The 17,624-nt window shown below is 44.9% G+C and overlaps 1 protein-coding gene across 2 annotated transcripts in view; it reads right to left on the bottom strand.

The window, feature by feature from the left end:
* LRRC74B (leucine rich repeat containing 74B) overlaps positions 1–17,624 on the bottom strand; it is a 155,434-nt gene that overhangs the window by 110,594 nt on the left and 27,216 nt on the right. The gene's annotated exons all lie outside the window — the stretch shown is intronic.

The following is a 17,624-nucleotide window of genomic DNA, read 5'->3' as shown; positions in this document are numbered from 1 at the left end:
TCCATGCACAATGGCGATGTGAAGAAGAGCATTGTTGTCCTCAAAGTACACCTTCTGCAGAACTATTTATTTTCACCTCAAATAAGATTCATGCAACCTAAATGTAAAAAAAAAAACACAATGTCCCTACAGATATCCTGAATTAAAAAAAAACTTTCATAACTAAGGACCTGATTTAAATCCTGGTGGATGGCCTGTGGGTTCCCAAAGGAAATACAGTAAATTACTCTGTTGCCCTGGTGGAAGGACCGCCCGCCAGATTTATAAATGACCATCAGGCAGGCAGTAATTTACAAAGCATTGCCTAGAACCGCCGGAACGGCAGTTCTTGTGAGTGCATTTCAGTCTGAGGACACAGCACTGTAGCACAGAATATTTCATTTTTCTTTTCAAAAAGAAAATCCCGAAATTAGTTTTTCCCTTTGAAAAGAAAAAATGTAAGGCTCCCCTTCCTTAGGAGTCCTCACCCATAGCGAGGGAAAGCATTATAAATATTTTACTTTTCCTTACCAGCAGGTTTTAGCTGGCAATAAGAAACAATAAACAAGCATTTGCAACGCACTACGTCTCACATTTGCGAGAGTTAGAACTATGGGCGTTGTAAATCGTAATGCCTTTTAGCCATGTGTTTTTGTTTGGAGTGTTGTGTGTGTATGTGGTGTGGAGTGGATTTATGTGAGTTGGAATGAAATTGTTGGTTGTGGAATTGTGTAGGGCGGTATTGTGTGGTGTGTGGTGTATTTTTGTAGTGGAATTATGTGGCATGAAGAAGAGAATTAAAATAGCCTGGCCACTGCACGTAGCCAAGTTCTTGAGCCAGTCCTTATATCTAAAGGGCTTACCTCTATCCTATGACACATTAATGCACACCCTAGCACATTTCTAATATGAATGAAGCAAGCTCCTCCACAAACTCCTTATAAAACACCACTGGAGTGCACTGCTTCCAAAGGCCCCACCCTTACTCATAATCTATCACATTTTTTATTTTCTCCAATGCAATGGGGGAGAAAAAGGCCCTTCGCTTCATTGCCCCCACTCATGCCCATTTAGCTCCAAGGACATACGAATCTTGTGTGCATCAGAGTTCCTCTCTGTGGAATACAAGTTGGTATAATATTGTGTGTAATCAGTTAAGACAGTGGTTCCCAACCTGTGGTCCGGGGACCCCTGGGGGTCCGTGAAGCCTTCTAAGGGGGTCCGCGAGAGCCTAGAAAATTAAAAATTATTAACAAATATTGACAAATTAGGTCCCCAGCTTCCAGTAATGACTCAGGCGGGGGTCCCCGGATTCCCATGATGATTCAGTGGGGGCCCCTGGGTTCCATTAATGTTAAAGTGGGGGTCCACAGAAATCAAAAGGTTGGGAACCACTGAGTTAAGATATCTGTTGGGTGGTGCATCGAAACACCACCTGCAGTGTCTAGCCTACTGGTAGGAGATGCAGCCCTCCATGGCTGAATCAGGTTGGCCAGCGTATGCCCTGGTGACTCCCTCTCCTTATATGACTCAGCTGACATTCATTTACCTACAAATTTAATTTCCCTATTTGCCTCCTTACATTCTAACAATTTGGAACACATGGTTAGCATTTTAGGCTCTTCGGTGCCACACGACAAGTGCAAAGAAATGCAGATGACAAGAGGCTTTTGCCACGCACTGATCTTTGGAATGGTGGTGACAATTTCTCCCAGTTTCAGTTTATACAGGATTGTGGTTTTGCCAGTTGCGTCTAATCCAACTGAAAGAAGAAATAAGAAACTAGCGCACCACCTAAAGGTCGACCTAGGAGTAGTGTCAAACACTATTTCTTTGAGCATGCACGGAGCACATGTAAAGCACTCAAATACCTTTGGGATATGTCTCTGCTATATAAACCTTCAGGGGAAAAAAACAAGAAGAAGGGGAGTGGGTAACAAAGACGGTGGGGAAGAGGATCAAAACCTATGCCAAATAGGGGGGATTAAAAATAACAGAAAATGGAAATTGTTTAAAAAAAATATAAATGAGAGAGAGAGGCCATGTAGGGTGAGTTTTAAAATAAATAGGGAGACGTAAATATAATGGAGCTGGGAAATAGTGTTCAAGTCTGGCGGGAGGCTCAACCTCCTGTGATTGGTGTGGCAAAGGAGGGAGGAAGTGAGCAAGCAGAACGGGGCAATGAAAAGGTTATGGCATAATGCCGAGAGCATCCGACTTTACAGCACAAGGACAGCGTTTGAGTCTGTGCTCCGATACCTTCGGAGTGCAGAACAAAAGTAAATAACGGCATATGGCGTAATGGCTAGAGCTGCTGACTTTAATGCTCAGGAACCACGTTTGAGCCTGCGCTCCGATCCCTAAGAAAAAAAAGTAGAAACCTAAAGTGTGAAAATATTGTACTTAGCTGGTGCTCCTCAGCTAAGAATAGAAGTGACGTATTGGCTGCGTGAACTAGTTAGGAGGCAGCAAAAAAGAGCAATACTGGAGTCAACCTATGGTAAGCAGCAGGCAGGATCAAAGTCCTTTTACTGAATACGGCAGGTCTTGTAGACAACGCATATACACTGCCTAGGCTCTATAAAAAAATGACTACGTGTCCGCCCATCAAAATTGGGCACGCAGACTTGTAGCCATTTCACCTATGGCCCTTAGTCTCCAGGGCTGTTGGACAGGTTTGGCCAGAGTAGTCTCTGCCATGGGCAAACTGAAGGTCTGCCTGCAATTAAATCAGGCTGGCGGACTTATATACTGGCGGTATGTATACTCCGTTGCCATTGCAATAGAGTATACCTACTGGCAAAATATAAATCAGGTCCTAAGTTGCAAAATTTTCCATTAGATCTTTGCGGAGATTTCAAAAATAGAAACGTTTGCAACTTTTCACTCCTGGGGTGGTGTTTGTTATCATTCTATCCATGTGATCACTTTACCCTTGACTGCTAACTGCAACTCCCGTGGGTTCTCACCACAGTCGTCTCTATACGGTAGCCGGTCTTGTGACTTACAGTAAAGGTTTTTCACACCTAATATCAAGGGGACAGGGTCCTGGTACTACAGGTAAGGGATGTTTTTAGGTCTCACCTACAGACACCTCTGACTGACTGTCAGATCTCTCATGCTACCAATAAATTCCAGAATACATTAATAAAATACAGAGTGGTAATTTGGCCATCCCTATTCAGCCACCAACGTTTGGTTTTTGTTATGAGTTTCTATTAGCTTGGTCGGCTGCCAGTGAAGCCATGACATTTTTTAAAGCAAGTAGGACCTTTAAATAGCCCTTTGTGGCAAAGTTGCTATTGTTTTCCCCACTCTCTCTGTGTTACTGTTCCCCCAACCCTCTGCAGAATGCAGTCTCTGTTGTTTTTCAATACCGCCAATACTTATCATGGCTTCAGCTTCTTTAGTGCTTGTTGAATTGCATCTCAAGCATGGGCAAAGCCAAATTATTTCAAAATGTCCACAGTGCATGCACATGCGTGTAAGGCAACCATCTTGTAGTAGATGTTCAACAATCATGCGCATATACATTACAAGTGTGTATGCTTGGTGGCCATAAAGGGAAAACAAAAACATAATTTTCAAAGCCAATCTCCTGGCACCTGATAGCAAAGATTAGACCTACTTGATTTACCAATGATTATTTAGGAGGCAATGCAAGAGAAAAAGATAATTATTTAGTATATGACTATGGCAATTGGAGAAAGATGTTTTATTGTCATCATGAATAGGTGTCACTGGAAGACAGGTAGGACGTTACGAGAGTGACTTGATCTAAGAAGGTAGGTTGTGGGGTGAAGATGCATGAGTTTAAGGGGAAGGTCATCAGCAGGAATGGATGGATACAATGATAAGTGAAAGGAAGTATGGATAGCTGGAAGAATACATTTAAGGAATACACCACGTCCATGAGAGTAGCTCATAAATCCAGCCCTCACCTGCACAGAGGTGGTGCTTTGTAAGGCAGTAAGATTAGGCGCCACTTTAAGGGGTCTCCAAATTACAAGAAGAGGTACAAACATGGTCTTTTGATTAGTGTGTGGGGTGCACCATAATTGTTTCTGGGAGACTAAAAAGTCCCTGCATCTTTCCTGCACCTGCAGAAGAAAAACTTATCCTTCAGGGGAGACTCTTAGAAATGCCCCAAACAGCAATAGGATGCTCAAGTTCCAGTGCTTTAGCAATACACTGACAAGGACACAAGGTGAAGCACAGAAAAAAGGTATTTCCATTGCATAGAAGGAAAGAGTAGAGTGTCTCCTTGCAGATTCATAGAGTAGATTCCACAAGCCCACCATACTGACCCTCCAACAAAGCATGGTCTTTCAAAGGAGATCTGGATTTTCCATGTTTAATACTTTCACAACATGATGCAGGTACTCTTTTTTACAGTGCCTCAAGCCTACTCTGAAGCAGGATGTCACACCACAGTCCTGAGAATTCAGGTTGAGGTGATTGTTGATCATCTTTGTTAATATTTATGACAATGATGTTGATAGAGTCTAAGATGGTTTCTAGTACATTCTATGATCCTACCATCCACAGTAATGATCATGGTAGCGGGTTCCACCAGGCCATATCTGATGTTGCATTGTCCCAGACATGGTGGCAGGCCCAGAAATAAGTTCCTTTTCTTGTTTGTGTAATGGGAGAAGTTCACTTATCTGATGATAGATATTCCTTCCAGGAGAAACAGACCAGTATTCTTCTTAGCCGCTGGCAAATCTGCTCTAGCATGTCTGAAAGAGCAGGCAATTACCAGGCATGTTATGGACATATAATGGTTCCCACAGAGACAACCAACACATCCGAAGAATATGCCTACTATTCTGGCAATGAAACATTCTAACCCTGCTTGGAACTCAGGAATTAACTTGTATGTGTTTTAATATGTGCTAGCCAGCACTAAAAATAAAGGGAAATTGTGTTTGACAGGTTTTTATGCTCTTTTAAGAGCACACCCAAGTTATAACAAACTACAGCTCTATCTATATTAAGTTGGTTCAGTTACAACACACTTTCAGAAACAGAGATGGCTATAGGTCCCACCTATTCAAAATGAATGCATCTAAATAGACAGACAAGGTTGGAACCATAACATATAATTTCTGAACAACATATATGTACAGCCCACCATGAAAAGAGGGCAAGGACCAATGATGAGAAGCCCGGTTCACAGCAAAAGATAATTTTCCGCACCCACCAGCTTCTCCGTTGAGGTGTCTCCTCTACATAAAGCCCAAACTGTGACTCTTCATCCTTAATATTGCTTTATTCCAGATAGTGTACTAAAAACAGAATCCCCTTCAGTCAGTTTAGCAGACATCTTAGAGACCTTTAACTACATTTTACCCCTATAGAAGCTAATCAACATGATCTCTGTACCAATGGTAATAAGATTTGGATTGCCTACACTGCACCCACAAGTCTGTTTTCCAGAAAGAGTACTCATTAAACAGATCATCGCACATATATTTGGTACAGATATGTTTTGTATGCAACTATTGTGATATTCTCAGTAACAACCAGCACCATGAAATACCAAGCAAACATGCAACAGAGATCAGTCCACTGAGCCCACAAGTAAATAACATTCATCCAACGGATGTTAGATAAGCTGTCTAACTCTCTATTTAGGGACATCCAGTATCAACTAACACTTACTGTCTAAGAATGCACCTTTTTCTGTTGTGTAGGGATATATTTAAAACTTTCTCTACCCCAGGAAACAAGGTTAGACAGATCTTCAGGAGATTTCATGTTCACAAAATGATATAGCTGGAAAGCTTTGCTGCCCCTATAGAACATGACCCTACAACAACTGAAATATCAGAACCATTCAGAACATGTTAGGATACCCATAAGACAATGTTGTGCACACAACATTGCTCCACAACCATCCAATTGTCAAATATGCTTCTCAACACAACTATGCCAAGCCACACACTGGACAGTAGTTCATTCTGTGAAGTGAAAAATAAATGGCATAGATCTACAGCACATGGCCCCATATACATAGTACACTGCTAAAATCCTTGACAGGAACTGAAACATCACTTTCTTTTCATTAACTAAGATAAACCATTACTAAAGAATACATTTAACAGGCTTATCTTCTCTGTCCAGCCACAACAACACAAGATAATCATGAATCAGGTCAATGAGAAATCACAGAAAAGAACAGTCTTGAAAGTTTAATAGGACCATATTGTAGTTTTGCACCAGTGATGCAACTGGTCGTGGGGCACTACCATTGCCGTCAGAGTTATGGCCAGAGGGAAGCTGGAGTGACTCCCCTCTGAGTTTGTGTGTAGGTGTTTCAGCCCATGGGTCACGTGGGCCAAGTGATATAATAAAGTGCGGCCAGTGGGTGGGGAGCAATATAGTAAGAACCCGGCAATGATCCGCAACACTGGGAGCCGTTGAAACGTGCATCATTTGTCTGTGTATGATTCCACTGCTAGGCACTGCGAGGTCAAGTAGTGTGTTAACACTATATTTTGGCGATGAGGGTGGAATCGCACCTTACAGTGTTCGCACCTGCCGTGGTGGACGCAGCTCACACGCGGTGCTCGGGCCATGTTCGATCGCGGGGCTGTCCTCGCCAAAGTCCGTCTGCCAGCGGAGGCCTCTACACCCTGTCAGCCCACACACCTCTCTCCGAGCCATCTCGGAAGATCGTAGCAAGGAGTTTTCCAGCCCGTGACCCGGCACGCATCTTACATGAAAACCCCCGCCTTCGCCCAATCGGCTCTGGAGACGTTGACGCTCTGCCGCGGGCTGCCTGTCCAAGTGAGCGCAGAAGAAAGTGGAGACCCGTGAGAGGCTGCTTCTGTTTTGTGACCCTGCCCCCCCTTTGTGCTCCAACAAAAAGGTACAGGACTAAGTTATGGTGACAAATTAAACACACACAAGGGGGAGGAGCCAATTCCTAGTGTTGCACTAGGATTTACACTAGCATATAAACAAAAAAAAACACAAAAGACCAAAGAAATAAAAGTGACTAAAGCATACTAGACACTGAACAGCACACTGCTAACTACGACACAGACATCACGCTGAGGGAGCAGTGCATCGAGACAAGCAATACTCCTTTCATAGAGCGAGTAGAGGAAACACTGCACATTTAGGCATGCCTCTCCCTGCCTTATTCACTGCATAAACAGAGATACCCATGTTGTCCTGTGTCTACACTTAACTCAACATGTCCACTGTCCCTCCAATTGAGTCTTTTGTTGTCAAAGGAGCTCCATCAGCACACGCCCAGCGATGGAAGGACTGGGTCGACAGAGTCCTACTGTTCTTCGAGGCCACCAAAGTCGAGGATGCACAGAAAAGTTCTATGATCTTGCAGCTGGGGGGAAAGGACATCTACAAAATATCAAAAAACCTCACCGAGGCCACCCCCAGAACACACTTGACCCTGATAGCTGCCGTAAACATGCGTTTCGAACCGATGGCAAATACAGACTATGAACGATTTGTATTCAGGCAAGCCAGGCAGCAGAATCGTTCGATTAATTTCACATGAGGCTCAAGGACCTCGCCAGCACATGCAGATTTGTAAATGAGACTGAAGAGATCAGAGGCCAGGTGATCCAAGGGTGTGCATCAGCAAATATAAGAGAAAGAATTTTGCAGGAGTCAGGAAGGTCTCTGCCTGACATCCTTACGATGGGACGCACCAAGGAGCTATCTAAAGCCCGAGCCTCACATATGGAGGCGGTGCTCCAAAGACCAATCAAGGAAGAACTGGTCAACACAATAACAATATCTCCTAACAAAACAAGATTACGAAGCAGCAAGCCTACATCACAACCGTGTGGGTACTGTGGTGGACCGTCACATCGACCAAATGACTGCCCCGCCTGAGGAAAGAAATGTGCTGGCTGCGGAAAACGTAATAATTTCATGAGAGTGTGTCGATCAAGTAAACTGCAAGCAGAGAGCGCCTCTGTCAATGCCACCACAAGCCAATCGGAAAGAGGCAGTCACATGGATGACGATGACGCCGAAGAACACGTCATCCACTCCCTGTTCACCATAGGTAATGCTGCCCAGTTGTCCAAGAGACTGCCACGGTGCCAGGTCAAGGTAGGCGCACATCCAACCCTGGCTGTCGTTGACACCGGTGCCTCCATAAATATCCTGGCAGGTGACATATACCACCAGATGTTTCCGACACCCGCCTTAGAGGCAGCGAAGGTGTAGGTATATGGTTAAACTGCGCCACTAGCTGTAAAAGGCAAGTTCCAGACAACCATTGCATATGGATCACAGTTGGTCAGCACACAAGTGTATGTGGCTGAAGAAGGGCATGGGATGCTATTGGGATGCCAAACAGCCGAGGACCTCGGCGTCATTACAGTTGCTTTTGGCATACATCAAGAGTCAGTGACTGAGCTTCTTCACCAATTCCGCAAAGTGTTTGAAGGCATAGGCTGTCTGCGCCACAGAGAAATAAAGCTACATATCGACAAAACCTTACAGCCAGTGGCACTCCAGCACCGTTGTGTTACATTCCATGTCAGACCACAGGTGGAGAAAGAGTTGGACAAGCTTGAAGCAGCTGGCATCATAGAGAGGGTCACAGGACCCACACCCTGGGTGTCTCCGATAATGGTCGTGAGGAAGCCCGAACAGCTGGGAGAAGTGCGCATCTGCATGGACATGCGTCTCGCTAATGTCGCTATCAAGTGGAAGAGACATCTAACCTGAACAATTGATGACTTGATAGGTGAACTAAGCGGATCATGCTGGTTTTCCATGCTGGACTTCCGCTCAGGGTATCACCAGATAGTGCTAGCCAAGGAGTTACGCTATATCACGACGTTTTCAAAGCACGTCGGATTAATGTGTGACACAAGATTGAATTTCGGCATCTTGACTGCTGCTGAGGTTTGTCAAAATGTCATCCACAAAGTACTAGCAGGCTTACCTGGCACGATCAACGTCAGTGATGACATATTGATCCATGCAGCAACCGTTTCAGAGCATAACGCCAGACTCAAAAGCGTGTTACACCAAATCAAAGAGCCTGGGCTGACCCTTCACTGTCAAAAGTGTGAGTTTCTTACCAACAAGATCCGGTTCTTTGGATATGTATTTTCAGTGGATGGTGTGGCACCAGATCCTGAGAAGGTGCAAGACATTAAGAACGCACCCCCACCCACTAATGTGATGGAAGTCCGGAGTTTTCTCGGAATGGTCAACTACTGTGGCTGTTTCATTAAGGACCTTTTCACATTGACACAGCCCCTCAGGAGCCTGACGAAGTCCTCAGAACCGTGGGTGTGGGAGTCAGCCCAGCAAACTGCCTTTGAGGCCAGCAAGGATGCTGTATCCAGCGACATCATTTTGCGATATTTTTATCCCCGAAGGACACCAAAATTGCAGTTGACGCAGGTCCAAAAGGTATTGGGTCTGTGTTGCTCCAAAAACAAGACAATGCTGAGTGGTCACTAGTGGCTTTTGTGAGCCGGAGCAACAGTACTCACAGTTTGAAAAGGAGACCATAGCTGTACACTTGGCTGTAAACATTTTCACCTTTACATATATGGACAACTGTTCCTTGTTACTACCGATCATAAGCCACTCATTCCACTCTTCAATGGGACAGCGCCAAATCCATCGCCATGGATAGAAAAATGGATGCTTCAGTTGCAAGACTACTGATGTCGGTTGGAGTACCGGTCAGGGTTAGATAACCCTGCTGATTATTTATCTCGTCATCCGCGAGCTGCCACCGCGAGTGAAATCCTAGAGGCTCGTGAGGTTGAAGATTATGTTAGGTACGTGTTGGACCGGTCCAGACTGTTGCCTGTCTCAACCGACACGATTGCCACAGCGTACGATGACTGTCTTCAAAAAGCATTGCAGGTGATCCGCTCCAATCAGTGGCAAGCTGTGAGGAAACAGCTGCCTTTGATCAACCCCACCGCCAAACGAATAATGGAAAGCTTAAACCATGTTTGAGGTGAACTTTCTGTGGACTCTGATGGGTGCCTATTACGGGGATACCGCTTAGTGATCCTGTCATCCCTCACTGACTGGGTGGTACAGTTGGCACACAATGGGCACCAGGGCATGGTGAAGACAAAAAGCTGGTTGCGGACAAAGGTGTGGTTTCCCCTTATGGATGAGCAGGTTGAAAATATGGTGCGGTCATGCGAATGGTGTCAAGTCTCTGGGGAGCCCAGCTGGCCTGTGCCGGTTGAAATGGAACAAGGTCCACGACAATCATGGGTTTCAGCCAGTCTCGACTTCGGTAGCTTACCTGATGGCCAACACATCATGGTAATGATTGATGACTTCTCAAAGTATCCCAGAGTGGAGATCATCCCTGCTCTTACTGCCGAAATTGTGAATCCCACGATCAAGAAGATCCTGGCTACTCATGGCCTCATCGCAGAGATAAGAACTGACAATGGACCCCCTTTTCAAAGTAAAGATTTTACCTCATACTTTGAAGCTACTGGCATCTGACACCGACGGATCACACCGCGATGGCCTCAGGCGAATGGGGAGGTTGAGCGATTCATGCGAACACTAAACAAAGTTGTCCGAATCGCTACAGCAGGCAGACAATCGAGTGAATATGCCATATATTCGTTCCTATGGAACTATCAACAGACTACCCATTCCACAACTGGACAAGCCCCTGGGCATACCTCCTTAGGCCGAGCCGTGGTGGATTCTATCCCTCATCACTGGTAATGGACCCCGGGGATGACCGACGACTACCAGGTACATCAACGATGGACCAAAATAAATCGAAAGGCCAGTCGTAGACGTCATGCACAAGATTCAGATTTGTGCGTTGTGGATCCTGTGTTGCTCAAGGAACATTTTTCAGGAAGTAAATCCTGCCTGCCATTTGACAAAAATCCCTGGACCATTGTGCGAAGATGTGGTTTCATGGTCATCGCCCGGCGGGGGCTACCACTTTCACCCGGAACATCTCCATGTTCAAGAGATTTAATCCGCCACTCAGTGAAGGCAAATCTGACCTGATCTCATCCAGTGTTGATCAGATGTCCGTGCCGGACTGTGGTGATGGTCCCTCAACCTCTCAGTCGGTGTCCAGTTCAAACCCAGAACCAGTCGTAACTGTCTTGATACCCGCTGCTGTGCCAGAACAAAGCCCAGAGGCAGGCCGGTCTACTCGCACTAAGTAAAGTTTGCTTGACAATCCCATACCATCTCAGAGATTACGAGACCACTTAATGTGAACAGCTGCCTGATCAAGTCTCTAATTGTCAATTGCCTCATGTTGTTTGTTTTGGAGGTATGTAGTGTCGGAGCAATATAGTATGCACCCGGCAATGATCCGCAACACGGGGTGCCTTTGAAACGTACACCATGTGTCTGTGTATGATTCCAGCGCTAGCGACTGCGCGATCAAAGTAGTGTGTCGACACTATACATGTTAATAGTAGAAACATGTTGATTACACGACTAATGAAACGTATGAAACAAGCAAAGCAATAAAAGTTAGTTTCATTTACATCCTTTAAAAGGCTCCAGAAAGTCAGAGGAAAGAGTGAAAGACATCCTCAGGGTACAGAGGCGTAGCTTATTCAGTCAGATTCAGAGTGTGTGAATTTCAAATTGCCCAACTAAAAAGTGGTGGGTGCAGGGGTGAGATGCCCATGGTTCTGGATCAGCTGTTCTCGTGAGGAGCAGGGCATAACTGATTTGCATTAGGTGGGCTGCTGTCTACTATGGCACAAAGGATGAAAAAAGATGGGTTGGAATTTTACCCAGAAAGATTGCTACTGGCTAGGCTATTTGCAAGCATTCAGCCCATCAAATTTTGGATGTTTGATTGCCAGTTGTATGTGTGGAACCCGGAGACTGGCACAGCTTTTCAAGCCTACTACTGAAATGTTTGTGAATTCCCAAAAGTAGCAGATTTGCACCCCATCAAGGGTTACTTCTATGGGTGGAGATTTACTACATTCCTGTTAAACCAGTTACTGTGTATATGTAGGTTTCTACTCCAAAAAAATGAACAAGTTAAAAGTTTTCAGTGAAATGAAAATGTCGAGACAAAAACAACACAGACATAGCACACCCGACTGAGGGTCCACAGACCTAACTATCAAGCCAATAAATGATTTGGGCAGTGTCACACCCCAAACATCCCCAACTGCCCAAAGCTATGCCCCTGCCCGTCCCACCTGGTAGTTCTCCCTGAGAGTCTTGACTCAAATAGTCATATAGAACACAACGCCCTGGGAGTCCCTGCCCTGGCAACACTTCTTTTAAATGCATTTTCACTGCACGCCCTCTACTTTGTCTCTGTTTAGGAGAAACCTTTATGGTCGAGTTGTCCAATCAGCGCATGTAGGCAGGGCTCCATGTTTCTAGTCCTTGTCTTTTACAAATCATATTAACAAATGACTGAAGGCCCTCTGTACTAAGCCAGAGTCGCAAATTAATAGGGCAAGCTGACTCAGATCTAAGCAAGGGATGTGTCTTGGCTCTAAGTGTCCATACATTAGCCAAGCCATGAACATATTTGGCATGTATGTCATGCAACAAACATAATGTAAACATACAAGACACTCTTTGAAATTCAAAAAGTGTATCTCTTGAACATGCAGAAGTGTTTCACCTTAGCACATTACATTATACCACTGTCTAGACAGATATTTCAGTTTTTACACAAGAACTTAAAAACATTAATGCCCCTCCAACCCCCACCCCCCAACAACAATGCCATTGGTGAACCAATAGGCAAGTTAGAAGTCATGTAAACTCTAAATGTGGCCTATGTTGTTAATATAGATGGAGCAACATTATGGACTATTAAATCAAATATAAGAGGTTCTTGTGAAGTGCACACCTTGAACTTAAAATATTTAAAAGTGCTCTTGTATGTGATAATAAAGAAAAAGGAACCTCTGTGAAATAAAATGTTTCCTAGGATCACACAATTTGGACAAGCAGGGAAGCCGGTGTTGATTCCATGTTATCTGGTTTCACATTTTGAAATTCAGCTACCAGATGTATATCTCTGTAGCTCTCCCTCTCTGCTGTTTTTCATCAAAGGTCACTAGGTCAACACAGACAGAGTGGACCTAACTCAGACTCAGGCCCAAATGCATTGTTAGGGGGGTGTCTCACCCCAAACACCCCATGAAGCTAAGTCCCTGTCAAGGATGGTCAGGAGCAAGTCAGATGGTATAGTTGCTGGGTGTTATAAGAAACCTTTGCTTCTGTCTGAAGCACTTCTTAATTATATTATTTTTTCACACCACGCCTATTGAAAAATGTTGACGCATTCACCAGTGTTAGACAAGGCACATCAATATGGGACTAACAATGCTGAAATAAAACGGAAACCGATCGGGCTCCGCTTCCCGCAGACATTATTGAATCGGAAGCAGGTACCAGGCCAGCCATAGTTAGTGGCACCAGTGCAACGTGTCACTATTGGGACACCTGAATTGCCGCCTGAACACTTTCAGCGAGTATGTCATATTAGTTATTTGCAAGGCCGAGGACATTGGAGGCTCTTGTTCCTCTCTAACTCTCCTTCATGCGACAAACGGCTCAGATCACACCCAAACAGCTGTTCCCTTTCCTGGAATGGTGTCCAAGCCGGGAGTGGTTCAAATGGAGGACTCTGTACATTCTCAACCTGCCGCCAGAAGCATCACCACATCAGTGCAAACAAAGAGACACAGCCTACCACTTCCCAAGAATGCAAGAGTCAAACGATGGAGTGTTTGTTTCACTTTCTCGATATCTAGATCTAAATATGATACATAAATGAGTGTTTCTGTAGGAATAGCCGGTAGGTTTGTAAATTAGACTGGTGACCAGCCATTTACACAATGCAAACTAACATGTTTTCCGACACTCATTAAAAAGTGTTTACTACTTCCTAACACAATCCATTTTATCAAGAAAACCGGAAAGGGAGCACCCTGCCTCACACTCCAGCATGCACAACCCCAGTGCATCATGGTAAATGCAGTGCAAGTTAGTTTTTTATCCTTAAAGTAAACTAAAGTTTTTCATCTTAGTAGGTGCAGCAAGTGCTGCAAATCTCTGGACACGTGTTTCTGGGTAGGCCCTTCATCAGCAGAGAGCAGCTTTTGCTGTGGGGTTGCTGGAAATGCTGCCAAAAGTCCTCTCAGGTTTTTGTACCACTCACTGGCACGAAGGTGCTTCAACCTTAGCTCATCAGCTCGTTGGCTCAATGGAGCCTTTTTAAACAGGAAAAAATCCATTTTATCAACCTTAAAAATATTTAGTTCAAACCTTCAAACATTCAAATGTATGCCTTTTGGTTAAATGCAGCTGTTTACAGCTGTGGCAAAATGCACAAAGCTATTTTTATCATGATTGTAACTTGCTACTGCTAATTGTTACCTGTTGGTCACACAGGAGCACTGCGGCAAACATTTTAACACAATATGCTATGTTAGAAATTAAACACAAGTGTGACCTACATATTACATTCATGCTCTGCAGCGGGCATGAGTATTCAAGTCTGTGATTACAGCTTACATAGGTGTCTCCCCAGCACAATCATTAACCAACTGAGCTACCTTACCGTTAGCATGCCCTGACTCTTGCTGAATGCACATTAATTTTGCAACATATGCTTTATAGCCCCTGTTATAAAAAATGCACTCCATTTGTAATCAATAAAACAAGCCATTATTTGCTAACTTTTGAACATTTTTACTTATTATCCATTTGTTTGATGGCAAAATAATGGTCATATACTGGCAGACCATAGGCTTGCTTTCAGTGACTCCGATGACACTCATTTCACTGCGCTTCATCATAACTACGCCCCCACATGACTGACACACACACACACCACATACACACACACACACACACACACACACACACGTGCTCTCCCTTTCGCTCTCTATTTGTGGATTCCTGGGAAACTCCAAAAAAGAAAGTGAGCAAACAGCCAATAAACCTAAAAAAATGTCAACTTAATGATATTTTTGATCGGGGGAAGATATATTTTGGCCCCTCCTTTTGGAAAAACTTTGAATTTTATGATTGTTTTAATTCTGATTCATGCCTGCGTGATGGCAAACAATATTGACTTAAAGCTTACATTTTGAGAACCAGGGTCACACAAAACCAACCAAAATACGTTTTTCACTGGCCCACAAAAATCATTAGGATGGCACTGGGTAGAGAGAAAGTCAAAGGTACAGGAATGCAGGCAGAGTTAAAAAGGGAAAGATAGATAAATAGACAGAGGAAAGATAGAGGGAAGAGTTTCCGAGGGAGGGAGGGGGCTTGGTAGGTTGTAGTCCTGGGCAACTTCCACTTTACCGGTGCGTTAAAACGACTCTGACCTAACGAGGTACGCTGTTTCGCCTTCATAGCCTGTCCTGTGGTCGTGGGTGATTTCTGCGGCCTCTGACAGTCAGAGGCACTAGAAGTCCAGGCTGGAGACCACGCCGTTGTCTTTCGATGTGTCTTTACTGTCGCCACCTTAAGGCCAGGCACCACGTGGGCTCCATTCATACTGTTCACGGACAGAGATGAAGGTGGGTGATCCATCAGCTTACGAGAGGTCCCTGGACCAATAGGTTTTTCTTTCTCCCGGGCACAGGTATATGGTTACCAATTCCTAAATGTGTGTCCTCCTCCTGCAAGCCTTCTGCGTAGAACTGACCCTAAATTACACACTGCCCGCACATCGCTCTGTCGCTGCTTTGCTGCAGGACCCACTCACATCGCACTAAATTAGAGACATAGACAGTAGCGGGTAGGCTCCTTCGGGGGCCGGGGAGGGAGGTATGTGTGTGGGAAGGTGCGGGGGGGCCGGGGTGCTCATGAGGTGAGACAGCACGAGGGACTTCTCATGACAATGACCTTAGACACGGGCGGGCGCCCTGCCACGCACCACACGTCCCTGCGTATTCATATGTTGTAAACCAATACTCTCTATTGAGTTATTATTAAATCTTGAATAAATAATGTGAAACTATAGATCAGGTCGAACAAAAAGCCATCTGACCCGGAGCAGACTGAGACCGGAGCCGCTGATAACTTGGCATAAAATTCATCTTACAAGGTGAACAGAGGCTCCAAAACAACAGCCCCCAAAATACAGAACAGCTCAGCTTGTACAAAGCAGGTCTCATTGACACCTCTAACTCTCATAGGAGGCAGCCGCTGTCCCCGTGCACTGTAGATATTGCCCAATGTACACAACATTTACACCCCCCGCCCCCCCCAACGTTCCTTCCTGTGCGCAGCATTTCACACTATAAACATCAGGTTTCATGCACAGAACAGAAGTTATTGTAAGCAACAGTCAAGGTAAAGTGCGGCTCCCAGACACAAACAACCTGCACTGGCACAGAAGTTCCCATTGTGCTCAGTATCCAGTAACTCCCATGGTATGCTGTGCTGTATCTCCCAGTGTAAACAGCAGCTCTCACAAACAGCAGCCCGCTCCTGTACAGAACAGCACCGCTTGCATGCAGTCGCTCTCTTGCATACAAGAGAAAGCCTTAAGCATAACAGCCTACTGTACACACAGCTTCCACTGTGCTCAACTAATCCCATTGTATGCTGACTCGCCCACTGTAAACAGCAGCTCTTACAAACAGCAGCTGTCATGCAGCACCTTCCAAGGTGCCCGCCTGCTCGTGCTGTACACAACCTTTCTAACTGAATGTAGCAGCTGTCCTTGTACACAACCGCGAGAGATGTACACTTCAGTCATCATTGCTGTACACACGAGACCCCCTTTCACACAGAAACCTTCAGCAGCCTGTTTAGGGACTATATAGCATTTGTCCTAATGTTTGGTCTAACGTGTGCCAACTTCACATTGACTCAACATTGAAACAGAGCCATGAAATAAGTCACAGCCCCAAATGGGCTGAACATCTGCTTTTATTAAGGGGTGGACATTGCTCTATGGTCCAGAACACTTTTTTTTTCTGAAGATCTTTATTTGATGTCTATCAGTGCCAGGTTCCCCATCCGACTGCTTTCTCCACCAATTGAATGCTGCTTCAAAGAGATGTGCAGAAACTCCATCTGCCTTCTTCTCTCCAACAACAACTCTCATGATTACCACCTGGATTTGTGGAACACAGTGTAGCCCTCTATACCCCTGCCCAGGCCTGGGACATGACATGAGGGGCCACAGATGATTTCCCCTCAAATTTCCACTTCTCCTTATCAAAGAGTAAGATCAAGAGAGCTGCCTACACAGTGGAGCACAACACTCATTGCTCTGTGCAGCGTCCACTGCCATCCATAGCTGAAAGAAAGGACTCAGGAGGGCAACTGTCTGACATCCTCACCTGGGCGTGGCAGAGGTCCAGAGATGTCTACAGCCCTCCAATTTCCTTTTGGTTTGCTAGAGAAGGCTTAGTGGGAATTGTTACCAATCTCACTAAGAGGTGGATAAGTTGTTCACTCTAAACGAGAGCTTCAAACTCCAGACACTGCCGAACTCTTGCATCTTCCCAATTAATTTTTGAAGGGTAGAAATCTTTTTCAAATTGTTGTGCTGCATTATACTTAATCTTGTATTACCGGCCTCTAAAGAAATTCACCTCTCTGTGTTTTCTCCCCAAATGTTTAACTTTTATGGGACGGACTGAAATTACTGGCATATGTTGACTCTG

This window comes from Pleurodeles waltl, chromosome 11, assembly GCF_031143425.1.
Source record: "Pleurodeles waltl isolate 20211129_DDA chromosome 11, aPleWal1.hap1.20221129, whole genome shotgun sequence".
Taxonomy (NCBI): Eukaryota; Metazoa; Chordata; class Amphibia; order Caudata; family Salamandridae; genus Pleurodeles; species Pleurodeles waltl.
This window is presented reverse-complemented; position numbering and strand designations above follow the sequence as displayed.